The sequence below is a fragment of the Melospiza melodia genome, chromosome 3 (assembly GCF_035770615.1).
Source record: "Melospiza melodia melodia isolate bMelMel2 chromosome 3, bMelMel2.pri, whole genome shotgun sequence".
NCBI classification, from domain to species: domain Eukaryota; kingdom Metazoa; phylum Chordata; class Aves; order Passeriformes; family Passerellidae; genus Melospiza; species Melospiza melodia.
This window is the reverse complement of record NC_086196.1, coordinates 70,154,517-70,168,211: the sequence shown is the minus strand read 5'-3', so window position 1 is coordinate 70,168,211 and position 13,695 is coordinate 70,154,517. Positions and strand designations below refer to the sequence as shown.

Genomic DNA, 13,695 nt, shown 5'->3' with positions numbered 1-13,695 from the left:
ATCTGGAGAAAAATGAGCAGATGTAAGTGCATTTCTAAGTACCCATCAGCTGAGCTTGGTGGTGAGTGAGAATGCAGATTTTTTTACATTCCATATTAAAAAAAACAGATGCTGGAAAAATCTCAGCAGCATCTTAATTCTGCAGTCTTTATGGTGTGCTTGGCATTGCAATATGCACAATCTTTCCTGATGTTCACAGTATTGACAGTTGGTAATTTCTCTAAAGAAGTAAGACCTGTGCTTTAGGGAGCCCCTTAAGAGAATGGTCTCCTCCCTGAGTGATAATTGAATATGGCAGCTACAATCAATAAATACTTTTCAATTCTAATAATTTGAATCTCACATTGACTCAAACGTGACCCTGTGCTAATGTGACCACTTTGCAATGTGAGAGAGGTATGTTGGTTAAACTCATGTGACTGCAGCTTCCTGGAAAGAAAGTTTAGAATAATAAAGCCACAGACAACTGCAGAGAAAACTCCAAACATATCACAGTACACCCAGCTTTTAACAGTATCCACCGAAAGAAACACAGAGAGAAAGAAAGCAGAGAAACAAAGGATAACATTAATTCACATGAAAATCCCAGATGGATTAAGACTGCTGAAGGTTGGGATTATACAGTTATGTCTGATAGTTATGGTTCTGAAAATTAGGTTCTAAAGCCTCTAAGGAGATTTTGCAGCACCACTGCATTTGAAGTCTTAGACTTGATGGCTTTTTTTACTCCAGGACTGTTCTCCGTGTTTGGATTAGTCCTATCCACCGAGATGGTCACTAACAAATGCAGTAAAACAGATAGAAAAGCTCTTCAGACCTCTTTTGGGGATTCAGCAAGAGGGAGACTGGCATAGATTGGTTTACAATTTAAAATGGAATGACATCACACTTTTGCCTTCCCTACCAATTCTTTTGGATATACAACCCGCAAGTAGGGAAAAATTCTGTGGTGTTGATCTGCTTGTGCTTTTAAGATAGAAGATGAGGGAAGAAGATAGGAGGGAAGGAGGGAGGGAAGGACAGAGGGAGAAAGGGCAAGCTGGTTAATGTTTTTCTTTCAGCTTGTTTTCTATGAGTCACACCACTAAGTATTTGCATTAGCAGGTCTCCTGCTGCTGCTACATCATTCAGCTGTTTGTTTAGTTGCTGTGCCTCTTGAAAAGTCCAGCAACACCAAATTTTTATACATCCTTCTTGTACTTTATTAATGAATTAAATCTTTAAGAAACAAAATGTTCCCATCACTGTTCTTCTACCTGTAGAAGTAGCAGTCCCTCCAGTCTCAGTGCTATTACTCACTCAAATAAAAGGTTACAGAACCAGACCAATATTTATTATTACTCATCTTATGTTGTCTCCTGACCAAATTGTATCAGAAAAACTGAAAATAACAACATAACTGACATGTCACAATAATCAAGTTTAAAGTTCAAAGCTTCTTATTCCCACTTGTGAATTAAAATAAAAAAGTTGCTTAATCTTAAATGTTTGCAAACCCAAACACTGAGTATAACTTGACCAAATCACTTTGAAAGAGTTATATTTCTTTCTTTAGGTATGAGACAAACATTGTCCAGAAACATATCAAATCAGAAGTTATTTAAAGTAAGACTGAGACTGCCTTCTTCTTGCAAAATCATGTCTTCAAAAAAATCTTGCTACTGAGTTTAACAAAAGTAAGGCTGTGAGCAAAACTCTCTCATGGTCAGGACGAAGAGAAGCTGCTAAGTCTAATTAAAGAAAAGGAAGAACTGCAGACAGCTTATTTTCTCTTTATGAGGATAAACAGCAATTTGCTGTTTGATGATCTTTCTCTCTTGCAGCATTCTGAATTTCTTTAATAGTTTTCTTTCAAGTAACCTTTTTTTTTCATTTTCAAGAGTGCCAGCATAAGATATGCCAATTAGATACAAGCCACAGACCTGCCCTACATGAAAAGGCAATAAAAGCACACAAACATACCTGTTCACAGAGAAAGGTAGCTCAGACTGGAGATCCACTCTGTGAGAGAGACAGGGTCTCAAGAGGAGCGCTTGTAAAGGAAGCTCTTCAAAACAGCTCTGTATCTTCTACATAAGATGTTTGTTTTGGTTTTCCTCCTCTTTAATCAAAACAGTGACTGGTGGGAGAAAAGCAGGTGTTTTGAGCCTAGTCTTGGTTGTAAAAGAAACAGCACATTAAGAGAAACTTTTCTTCATTGCAGGCGTGTGATGTACGCAACTTTCTCCTGGTTCAACCCCAAACGGCGAGTGTGGATAGATGGTGTCTTCTTACTTGTGACATCTGTTCCCTGTGTGAATCCAGACATGCGTGTCCTGACTTCAATAACAAAAATGCTTTTTTTCTAGCTACTTGACATTCTTGCTACACCAACATAACTGAGAGAGCATGAGCTATAGCTCTTGTCTATCTTCAACAGAACTATGGGATAATTAAAGGACTACTCAGTTATTTCTATGCAAATTAACTGCCTAGGTGAAATTTAAAACATAGCTTGCTCTTCAGAACATTTCTGACTTGTAGTGATCTGCTAGAAGACAAGAGGTTCGCATATAAAAATGTTTAGTTGCCCAATTTAATTAATCTGGAGACTTCTACATAGAGAGTATGTCTTCCACTTGCCACATGGGCAAGTTTTTAGAAGTGACTGAAAACATTGAACGATTCTTTGAAGCTGGAAGTTTAACCTCTCTGCTGTACAACTACTGCTTCCTTCTAGATCCATTATTGCTCTATATGCCACTTGGGCTGAAGATGGCTTTCTGAGAGGGGACTTCTAAGATGACTCTGGAACAGCAGGTAGGTCACTCTCTACATAAAAATTGGCAAGGCACTGCAACAATTTATGTACTACAACTTATACTCTTTTCTGGAGCACGGTATTGATGTTTAAACTTGTTTAGGTATACACAAGGGGCATCAATGATCAGTATGTTCTACTCAGAGTGCCCTTCCTCATCTCTTATTCCATAGTGGGTGAAACCCACTGGCTAAAACAAAGCTGCTCCTCTGCAGTGGCTCAGGCACAATAAGTAAGAGTTAATTAAAATACTCCTTAAGTTGAAGTGCTAAAACACTATCTGGGCTCTGAAAATGCCTGATTTTATCCCTGCTAGCAATCCCATGAAGAATTTGCTTCATATTTACATGAGCCTATGCTTTCCTTCAGTATAAAGTTTTTGCCTAATCGTATGACCTGTATTCTTCCACTGAGGTTTCTTCGGTTCCAGCTCTGCACTGCCACACAGCTTCTCAACAGCTTCCTGGGGAGCTGCATGATCTGACAGGGAGTGGACGCAGAGTTCTGAAAAAACACATTTTTAAAAACTGCAGGAAATATCAGGGTAGTGCTGACATGAGGTCTAATTTATCCTCTGGTCACTTAATGCAGATAATGGAGGCCGGTGATAGAGAGTGTGTGCCCTGGGCTATACGCTGGTTCATTACACAGACGTGGCTCCCTTTAAGTTTAATGTGAATTTAACGTACCAAGCAAAGAGAGGACATACCCTTCAGGGTGAGTGCACGCTCTCAAAACAGCAAAGGAACTCCCACAATGCCTGCTTCTAAGATAGCTCCAAAGACTGAATATTGATAACTAAGCACTTTTACGACTGATACTTATGCTTCAAGTGTTCATCTCAACCAACAGCTCTTTACATCATTAACATCACTCTGAACATCAGATGTGTGGGCAGCATTCCTGCTTTCAGGCCTAGTTGTTTTGTGCCACCTTCGAAGAGATGCCCGGTTCAGAAAGGCACTGAGGCACAGCCCTCCCAGGGCCTGCTGGCCGCCTTCTGGGCACTTTGGCTTTGCACGCACCTCAGAATTTTGGTGCAGGTGCCCTCTGGGGCTCCCCAGAGGCCGAACCCCGCGCTGGAGGGGTTCCATGTTCACTGTGCCGGGCGGTCCCTGCCGTGTGTCCCTGCGGCCGGCCGCCCGTGCTCCAGCGCTGCGGGCCGCGCCGCCCCAGCCGCACACGCTTCGCCAGCCCCGGCTGCCGAGCCAGAACCGCGCTCGCCTCTAAAAATAGCGCGGCTGAGCTATAAATAGCAGCGCCTGGAGAGGCTCCGGAGTGCCCCCGCCAACGCTGCTCCGGCTGCTGCTGCTGCTGCTGCGGGAGGGGAGCGCCCGAGGGAAGGGCCCCGAGGGGAAGGGGAGGCCAGGGAGGAAGGATGGATGGATGGATGGATGGATGGATGGATGGATGGATGGATGGATGGATGGATGGATGGATGGATGGATGGATGGATGGATGGATGGATGGATGCGAGGGCGTGGATGACCGCGGGGCAGCGAGCAGGGGTGGGCACGGCCGGGGCAGGGCACGGCGCTCCTCCCCGGGCGGATCCGCGGGTGCTGCTGTGCGGAGCCGGGGTACCTCGGCGGGCTCCCTCCTCCTTCCCTCCCCCCTTCCCTCCTCCCCTGCCTCTCTCGGCCTGCGGGAGGGCAGCGCGGGGCGCGGGCCAGGAGCGGAGCCCTTCCAAGAGGAGCCCAGTGACAGCATGGGCAGCCCGGGGACACAGCGGGCACTCCCCGAACGAGCACCGGGAATGCCTGCCCGCTGTGAGGCTGACAGAGCACAGGCACAGCTGCCCGCTGAGCTGTCCGCCCTCCTAGGAGACACTGGAACCGCCCGGGCACGGCTCTGGGCCTCCTGCTCTGGGCGGCCCTGCCTGAGCAAAGGCTGGATCAAAAAACATGCAGAGGTCCCTTCCCACTTCCAGTGCTCTGTGAAATCCCATAGAGCCTCGCTCAGAAAAAGCAGAACTGAGGATTCTCCTTCACGTAAGGCTTCCAGGACCGTGCTACAATTTTATAAGAGCTTTCTAGTCTGGCATGTTTGCTGGTGCTTCTGGCTTTGTGGTGAAGGTCTCTCAGGGCAAGCTTTGATTGCAGCCAGCAGGCCTCCAGTGGAGAGCTGCCGGTGCCTTGAGAGAGCGAGCAGCAGGGAATTGCATCTAATACCTCCTCCTTCCACTGCTGACGTTCTTTCTGCAAGCAACAGCAGGGCTCCCCTACTACGCTGTATGATCTTGCTCTGTTAACTAATTTCGCCTTCTAACAGGAATGCTCTTGCTTGCACAGTGAAAATAATAATAAAAAGAAATAAAAATCCCGTGCCAGTAAAGCCTGTTAGCTTTATAGTGCTGCAGTTTTAAACAACGCTGTTCTCTCCTACTGAATGCTCTCTTGCTTTCGGATCTAACCTGTGCTTTGCACCATTTGAGAAGATAAGAGAGCACATAAGAATCAGAAAAATTTTCCCATGCCACTGTAGGTCATTTTCTGAGAAAAAGAGCTGATCTCCATGATGAAGCCAGCCAGCATTTTGCTGCAGCAGTCAGTCAGCACCACCTTGCAAATGTTCATGCATGTGAAGATACTCAGACCTTCTTCATAGGGATTCATTGTAATCAGATACTTTGGTTGGTTTTGTGGGTTTTTTTTTAATTATCTGATAACAGAAAGTGCCTTTTTTCAGAAAATTAATTTAGTTGCAAAGGTCCAGTACAGCTGCACATTTTGAAGAGTTCATTTTGTTAAGTCTTTAGCAGTCAACAGAGCTACAGCCAAGCCCTCATGTTATTTGAAGAAGCTACTTGAGTACACAGTTTTGGAATACAAGATAGAGGTGTGGTCTCTCTGTTGCTTTCACATTTCTTCATACCTTCTGCTTGGAAACACTGCTGAGCTTCTAGAGGATCAAATTGTGACTTTATTGAAGTCAATGTCAGCATCATTGTGGACTTCAGTGGGGGCTGGAGTAGGAACCAAATTTACAATTTTGATTAAAAATCACAAGTAAAATGCACTTGGCCATTTACAAGCATTATAAATTTTTTAAGTTCTTTATTGGGCCACTTGTAAAGGATAAAAATGGGAAACAGGTTTTATGAGGTGTTTTTTCTCCCTACTGTTTTTTTCTAAATTAATTATAAAGAAATAAAAATATGCAAAAAAGATGTCCCAATTCTTCCAGACTAGCATAATATGAAAATATTAAGAAATTCCAACAATTTAAAGAAGTTCCAATCTAAGTAAATGAAATGGTTATGAAGTTGTAGAGACATGCTCATTCATACATGAAGAGCTGTAGCTGCCCAAAAATGCAGAGTCCAAAGATCTTTTTTTAAGACACACCAAGGAATATACAAGTACAGCTAGGCAAATAGAGACTTCGAGATCTGGCTGATGCTGGCAGCCTGATCCATTAGGATAATGAGAAAGTCTTAACTCTTTTAGTAATTAACAACTCTTTGGCCCCATTCTGCATGGGAAGTGAATTCCTATTGCAAGTTTTGACGTTTGTCACTCAGTAAAGACATATAAAAATACCGTCCTTTTCAACCTGCAAGAGCTGATTAAGTCCAAATCTCACAAACATATGATGATATCTTTACCACCTATTATTCTCCCAAAATTTTGCTGGTCTCAGCCTTGGCTGAGTTTATCATTAATAGCTGATAATATATTTTCCCCTGTCTTTCAATTCCACGTTAACTTTGTGACAGTGCATCTTTAGATAATTTGTCTGTAAATCACAGGTTTAATTTTATCTCAGCACATTTAGACACCAGTGGCTGTCTTTAGTTATTTAATTTAAAACTTTGAAGTTGTTAATTTGGCCTCATTAGTTGAAGTGTCGCAGTATACAGTTCACAGGAGTATCTGGAAAATTTTAAACTGCTGAGTTAATACTACTTGCCAGTTCAGAGGAATTGAAACTCTTTCAAGGCAGCTGCAGAAGTGTTTGCTTGTACAAAAAATGTATTGATAAATGTTGAGTTCTTTTTTCTCATCCTTTTAATTCTGTTTAAAGATGACACAAACTGATGTATTGACTACTCCATAACAAATTCTGATAGATTTACTGGGAAGAATAATTAATTTCTTCTTGTATTCAGAAGGTAACTTCTGGTGTTAGAAGATATAGTATGAGGACAAAAACAGACTGAGTTATGTATTCACTTGCTGAAGGGGTTTTTTCAGGTACTTCAAAGGCAGTATCCTGGTGGTAGGGTGCTGAACTAGATGGACTGCAGTTCTGATGCAAAGGAACATTATTTTATTGACATATGTCACAGAAAGCTCAGCTTCTTGAACAGGCAGTGCTTGTACCCTCAGTGCCTTGTACTGGCTCTGCAGTTATCCCCTGAATCGTGCTTCATGCAGCCTGATATGGGTTTTTTTCCTTGGCATTTAGGAACAGAAGCATCACTGTTCCTGCTATCCTTGTGCTAGAGGCTTTATGACTCGATGGAGCAGAGCTGTTTTATTGGCTTTTGGCCACCAGGAGCTTTTTGCATATTCTGAAGAAATTTCCAGTTTGCTGGAGTTGCCAGTGCTCACCCTCCAGTGTCACTGATGTGACCACACTTGTGGCTGAGGGTGACTTTGCTTTGTGACACCTGACACTGCTTATGCCTCACCAGCACCAAAGGCGCTGGACTGAGCTTCCTGGCCACCCTGCCAAGTGCACAGCAGGCCCCTGATGTGACATAAAGAAAATAAGGAGTTCCCAGTTTTTTCTTTCCCCTCTTGAGCCGTCAGTCTGTTATTTCTATCTGGTGCAGCTGCTGCAGGAAGAGGCCGTAGTACCTCTGTGAACTGCAGAAACTTGTAGCTCACTGCTGTGAGCCAGCAGGTTTCAAATGGGAACTGCAGTTCCTTGTGAAGATCTTATGTTCAAGATGGTCACCTTTGACCTACCACATGGCACATCAGGGATGGTTTACAGTTCTGGAGGTTGAAAAATGGAAAATAGAAATAATACTATAATACTAAACAGCACGACAATTTAAAGGGATGAAATTATTTTCCTGTTGAAATCCTAACAAAATAAATGATAGACTTATTGATGTATTTCATTCATGCAATATTGTAGTTTTGGCAACTGTTCTGAACACTGGTTTTATCTTACAATGCTTTATACCTGACAAAAAGAAGGAAAATTCAGCAATTTGTCACTGTATAGAACAGAAGTTGGCTTCAAAATTTCTTGCTTTGTCAGGCAGTAACATTCCAATGTCATGTCATGTAGAAAAAGTCAAAGCATGTGCATGAGCAGAGGAAATCCAGTCAAGTAATGGAAAAAAATCTAAAACTCAAGGGAGAAAAGACAGCAATTACCAGCTGCTCTAGTTAAATATTTCTTTCTGTGCTCCCTTTCAACCTTTTGATTTAATTTCTTTTTTAAGGTACATTCTTAATTCTAAATTAATGTAGTTTGCACATGTCCTGCCATACTTGGCCTGTAAACACTAGGATAAAATTAATGGAATAGGTTGTATGAAGGCCTGTTAATTAACAATGAATTTGCTCTGTTCTGTGGTAGGTTTTTTTTCCTACTAGGCATTATTTCCAGTGTCAGCCTTTATAGGCAGAAGGAGAGCAACTAGTAAATAAAACATACAAGACTACTAGAGGTGAGGTTTCTTCTGCTTGTAGGTCAATGGCTCTGATGCAGCCTGTGACTTTTTATTGGTTAAAACAATGGAGACGAGTTATCAGCCAAGCTATAATGACAGAAGAAACTAAGTCTGAATAGCTTTTTCTCTTTTATAACTTACACTGTAAATAATGTCATTTATGGGACGGCTGTAAAGTGACAAAACAATTTACCAGTGTGGCCTGACTAGAAGTTCATTTGGTCAGATATGTCTCCAGTACTGGCCATAAGTAGATGTCTGGGAAAGGCAAAGAACACGACAAGAACACAATACTTTCCCTTTTTCCTTTCTCAGCCTTTTTGGGGAAAATGGCCTTCAATCTTTGGCTGACCAGTGTGATGTACACATAAACCTCAGGGTTTTCCAACTGCACCATCTCATGTTTCAGTGCTTATTTGTACTTAAATTGTTTCTCGTGACTTGCCGGCTGTGCTGGGCTAGGGCTTACATGTGGCAGATCAAGATCATTTTGTGAGGCACATGTCTGCACAGAGTGAAGGACAGCCATTGCACTAGGAAACATTAAACCTCTGGTTTAGCTAGACAAAACAGATTGGAAGGGGAAAAGGCACACATCATGGTCTTTGATTCTTTAAGTTAGGCACTAATTATAAACACATTCCTAAAATCTGACAGATAGTACATTGCTGCACAGTCACGACAGCAAAACCCTTCATAGCAATTTGAAGCTCAAGGAAATTTCCATTGCCACAGCGCTCGACCTTCTTCACAGGGAATAGAGAGAAAACATTTGCTTGCTCTGGGGGAGAGCAGAGCATGCTGATGGAGTAGGCTGCACATCCTTGGCTGGATGCTGCCACAAACCTCTCAGGCAGTAGAGAAAGGGATACTCCAAGGTCTAGACCATGTCCAAGGTGAGTCTTGGGCATTGCTAGAAGGGACAGACTGTATTGCAGTCACTGTTCTCAACTCAACGTTCTCTCTGCTAAGAAGAAAAACAGATTTTTGGAAGAAACGGGGGAGATGGGGGTACATGTGATTTCAGGACTTGAATTTTCAAAGGAGTCTAAAATAACTGAAGCGAAGTGCCAGCTGCAAGTTCATATCCCTCAGTGGAGACAGCATAAATTTATTTATATCTTGATTTTACCTGCCCAGGAAGGGGCCATTTTTCTTGTTGATAAATGTGAAGTGTTTCACTTATATTGTGCTTATTTTAGAAACCCAAAAAAGTGTTCCTGCCTCTATTAAAATAAGTACTTGACTGTGTTACACTGAAATCCATGAGCTTCCACAGCATGGCTGTGAACTTGAGAGGTAGCTCAGTTACTTTCTTGGGCAATCATGTAATTTGTGCTTCATCAACTACAGTTTATATATTAATGAATAGGCTCCTTGCTGTCAAGTTCCTTCATTTGGATGCTGTGTAAATGATAACAATTTGCAGATGAGCTCTGGCCCATGAGAAGCCCAATAGGAGTCATTCTTTATCCTGCAGGGTGAGAGTAGAGGCTAATCAGTACTTGAGCAGCCCACAGATGTTTAATTGAGATAAAAGGACTGATACAATTAAGGTGCTCTTTCTATTTATTTCAGAATCTTGAAAGCATTACTAGGAAATTATGTATCTGTCCTGGATAAGAAGAAATAATTGATCTGTATGCAGAAATGACATGCAGGGGTGAAAATGTCTGAGCACTTAGAAAAAGAAAGACATCTTCCTACAATGCATCGCCAGGTTCTCTTTTGCTAATGACAAGAGATAGAAAAGAAAGAGCAGAGTAATAATTTTTCCACATGCTTTTATGGTTTTCTTATTATTTGCCTCCTGCTCTTATTTTTCTGGTGTATAGACACCCAAACTGTAGCACCTCCCTCATACATCAAAGAAATTTGATGAAGGACTGCCTTGATCTTTCTTGCTTTCATCTGCCTCTCATTGCTTCTCCATGTTTTCTCTGTAGCTGGGTGGATACCACCCAGTGACAGCAAAGGCATTTGAAAAGGAGTGTCTTTGCTCTGTTGAGAGGCCTTGCAGCTGACAGGCACGCTGCTAAAATTGGATCTCATGATCAGTGGGAGGGTGGCCTGGGTTTGGGTTCATGCACATCTTCACAGGGGCTTGCTAGGGTATCACTTATGTAACTGTCACAGTTGCTTAATGTGCCTCCAGCTCTTAACAGTTAATCATGTGGTTTATGATATCAGATAAATAAATACCACAATATACAAATATCACCCTGTTCATCCCCTACAAGTATGATAAGCTTTAGCAGAGGCAGTTGAGTGACAGGACTGTTCCACAGGAAGTTCCAAAACTAAGAAAAATAAATGGTGCCTTATTAGAATAAATATTAGAACCCCTCTGCTTGTGCCTTTACATTCTTTTTTCTTTTTTAATTGGTTGAATCTGGAGGGTCTGTCTCGATTACCAGGTTCCAGAGCTTTCAAATTTTCACATTTTTTAGCAATTTGTATCAGAGTGAGTCCCAAGAAGCCCAGGGGAGGGTCTCTCAGGGCTTCAAGACTCAGAGATTGGGCATAAGCTGATCTCTCAAAGGTTTCATGCTGCTCAGCAGGAAGGCCACATGTAGTTTTGGGGATGGTCCTGCTACTTCCACAAAGCTGGTGGGCCTGGAAACAACAAATGTTGGACTGGCTGTGCACCCAACAGAGGGGAGACCATGTGGTGTGACAGTCTTGGGAGCCTCTGCTCCCCTGCAGCTGGCAGGATTCCTTGCAGAGCATAGTTATGAATTTAGAGAAACCCTCTTCTTTCTCTGCAAAAATATTTATGTTTTGACAAACCAACAAACAGTGCAACAAAAAATCCTATTTTTCTGGAAATCTTTGGATCAGCTTTAAAGTCCTGCACAAATAATAGTCAAGCTGGGTTTGTTTTAATGTCTGGATAAAGTTTGTAAGTGCTGCTTCCATAGCTGATGCCTGACAAGGGATCTAGGCTTCTGCAGGTATTGAGACATGGACCCAGACTAATTCCAGTCCACCAGGAAATTAATGTGGGTTTTAGGATGCTGAAAAATAATGCGTGTGTATTGGTCAGGCCTGAATGCCAAATGCAAATCTTAGACATTGTAGCTCTGTAGCTCATCAGGCAATCATGTAATTTGTGCTTCATCAACTACAGTTTATATATTAATGAATAGGCTCCTTGCTGTCAAGTTCCTTCATTTGGATGCTGTGTAAATGATAACAATTTGCAGATGAGCTCTGGCCCATGAGAAGCCCAATAGGAGTCATTCTTTATCCTGCAGGGTGAGAGTATAGACTCAGGTGAGAGTATATCCCTGTGGGTAAAGGTCCACTCCTTTTTACCCTAACTTTCTCTATCAATAGAAAACCCTGATTTCAAGCACAAATGCCATTGCTTAATGGATGTGATCAAATCTGTTTCTGTTTCAGAACTATTCTAAACTTTGCACATTCTCATCAATGGGAATGACCTCATATATACCCAAATTTCTAGCCCACTGTAGTATGTGGAGATGAATCCTAAAGTACCACTATGTGAAAGAAGATATTTTGTCAATAGAGAATAATAGCACAGGAGACTAGACTGATGTTTGGAACCTTCTTAAAAACTGCACTTGTCACTAACTTTTGTACTGAGAGCCAAATTTTTCAACACACGGAGCCCTCAAATCCAGGAGCTGATGCTGCTCAGCAGCTTACTGGAGGAAAGTACAAAGCTTTGGAATCAAATCCCTTGGTTCTGGAGAATGATCCTCTCACAGCAGCAAATGCTTAGCTGTAAGTTTGAATCTATTTCATTGTAGATTATTTAATACGTTCAAAAAGAGTTGGTCTTATGTTTTCAGTGAATACCAATAGCAAGGTAATTTCTTATCTGTGCATTGTAATTATTGAAAATGTGAAAAAAAAGCATCTCTTTTTCTTCTAACTTCCATTCAGCACTTTTACTGTTACTTTTTTAGGTGTGCTGTGGTTTATATTCAATAGGTATGATTGCTATAGAATACAAACCAATAGGTAAAGCATTTTAGCATCTGTCTGCTATAAAAAGACCTGATTTTTTATATATAATTTACAGTCTGTGTCTTCTCTTGAAAGAACTGTGCATGGATGTAAAATAGCAAAGTATAACGCTAACCAGTTACACTGGTTTATTATAATCCAGTAAAATTAAAGCAGTTTGGCACAGATGAAAGTTACTGCTGCAGTGTTTCTGTAGGGAGACAGATTAAGGTGCTACTGAAATGCAGAAAACACAAAGAAATTGAAGAGACTGTGTTGACAACAAAACAAATCATTAAATAGAAATGAGCCCCTGCTATATCTGGGTCTTGTTCCCTCACCTAATGACTGCAAAGATCAGGGCTTAATTTATAGTTGGGTAAGTAAGTATTGAGTGTGTGGTATAGATTCCCTACTGCGTCTTACACAGATTTAACAGAGGTGGTCATGATGGATTAAATAATTCCTCCATTCTGAAACTATCCCAAAACACATAATTTTCTGTTGCTGTACCTGATTTTAAGCAGAGGTGAGGGAGAAGCTTTGCTCTCTCTCAGTCTGCTATGGCTTGAATTAAAAACTTCACAAAAATTAACACCATCTTTTCAAATGCTGCAGACTACTTCTTTTCATTCTAAGAAAAGGCAGAAATAATAGCATCTGAATAGGTGCTGAACTATTTTGAAGGTAGTGCTAAGGCATGGTTTTACAAAGTCTGTGTGTAAAGCCCACAGGACTTTGGCTTGTAAGGAACATTGACAAATAACTGTTGTTAAGAGGCTGAGCATTTCACATTCAGAAGCTCTGCCAGACAGTTCCCTTGTTACACTATCAGACGTTTTGCTCTGGAAAAGGCTGTTCATCATCTAAGGTCTGATCTTGCACTTTACTGGAGGATGTTGCCAGTGGCATCACCTTGCCTTTGCTCTGCCTCCATGCGTGGTATTGATCATCCCAATGGATCTTCAGAACCTGAACTATCATCTGATCAGTTTTCAAAATACTTGTTGCCAAAAATATTTCCTTTTTTCGTGGCTTTCTATTGGGAAACACACCATTCCATGGAGACTGTAGGGCTCCCTAAATCGAACATGGCTGCAGCTCCAGAATCTATGCAGTGTTTCTTCTCATTAGAATGAAAATTCCGCATATTTTGACAAAGTTAAAAGTAGATGTCCTGAAGTTTATTCACAGATCTGATACTCAGAAAATCAAGTTGTGTTTCTTGTCCATTAAATCTCTTCCTCTCGTTATAATGAACAAAGCCAGCTTTTTCAGCCTC

At 41.6% G+C, this 13,695-nt stretch overlaps 1 protein-coding gene across 1 annotated transcript in view; it reads right to left on the bottom strand.

Moving 5' to 3' along the window:
* KCNK2 (potassium two pore domain channel subfamily K member 2) overlaps positions 1-2,251 on the bottom strand; it is a 130,450-nt gene extending 128,199 nt beyond the window's left edge. The window contains exon 1 of the mRNA XM_063152178.1: positions 1,963-2,251. The gene's annotated coding sequence lies outside the window, so the exon portion shown is untranslated. The remainder of the gene's footprint in view (positions 1-1,962) is intronic.
* Between the last annotated feature and the right edge of the window lie 11,444 nt (positions 2,252-13,695).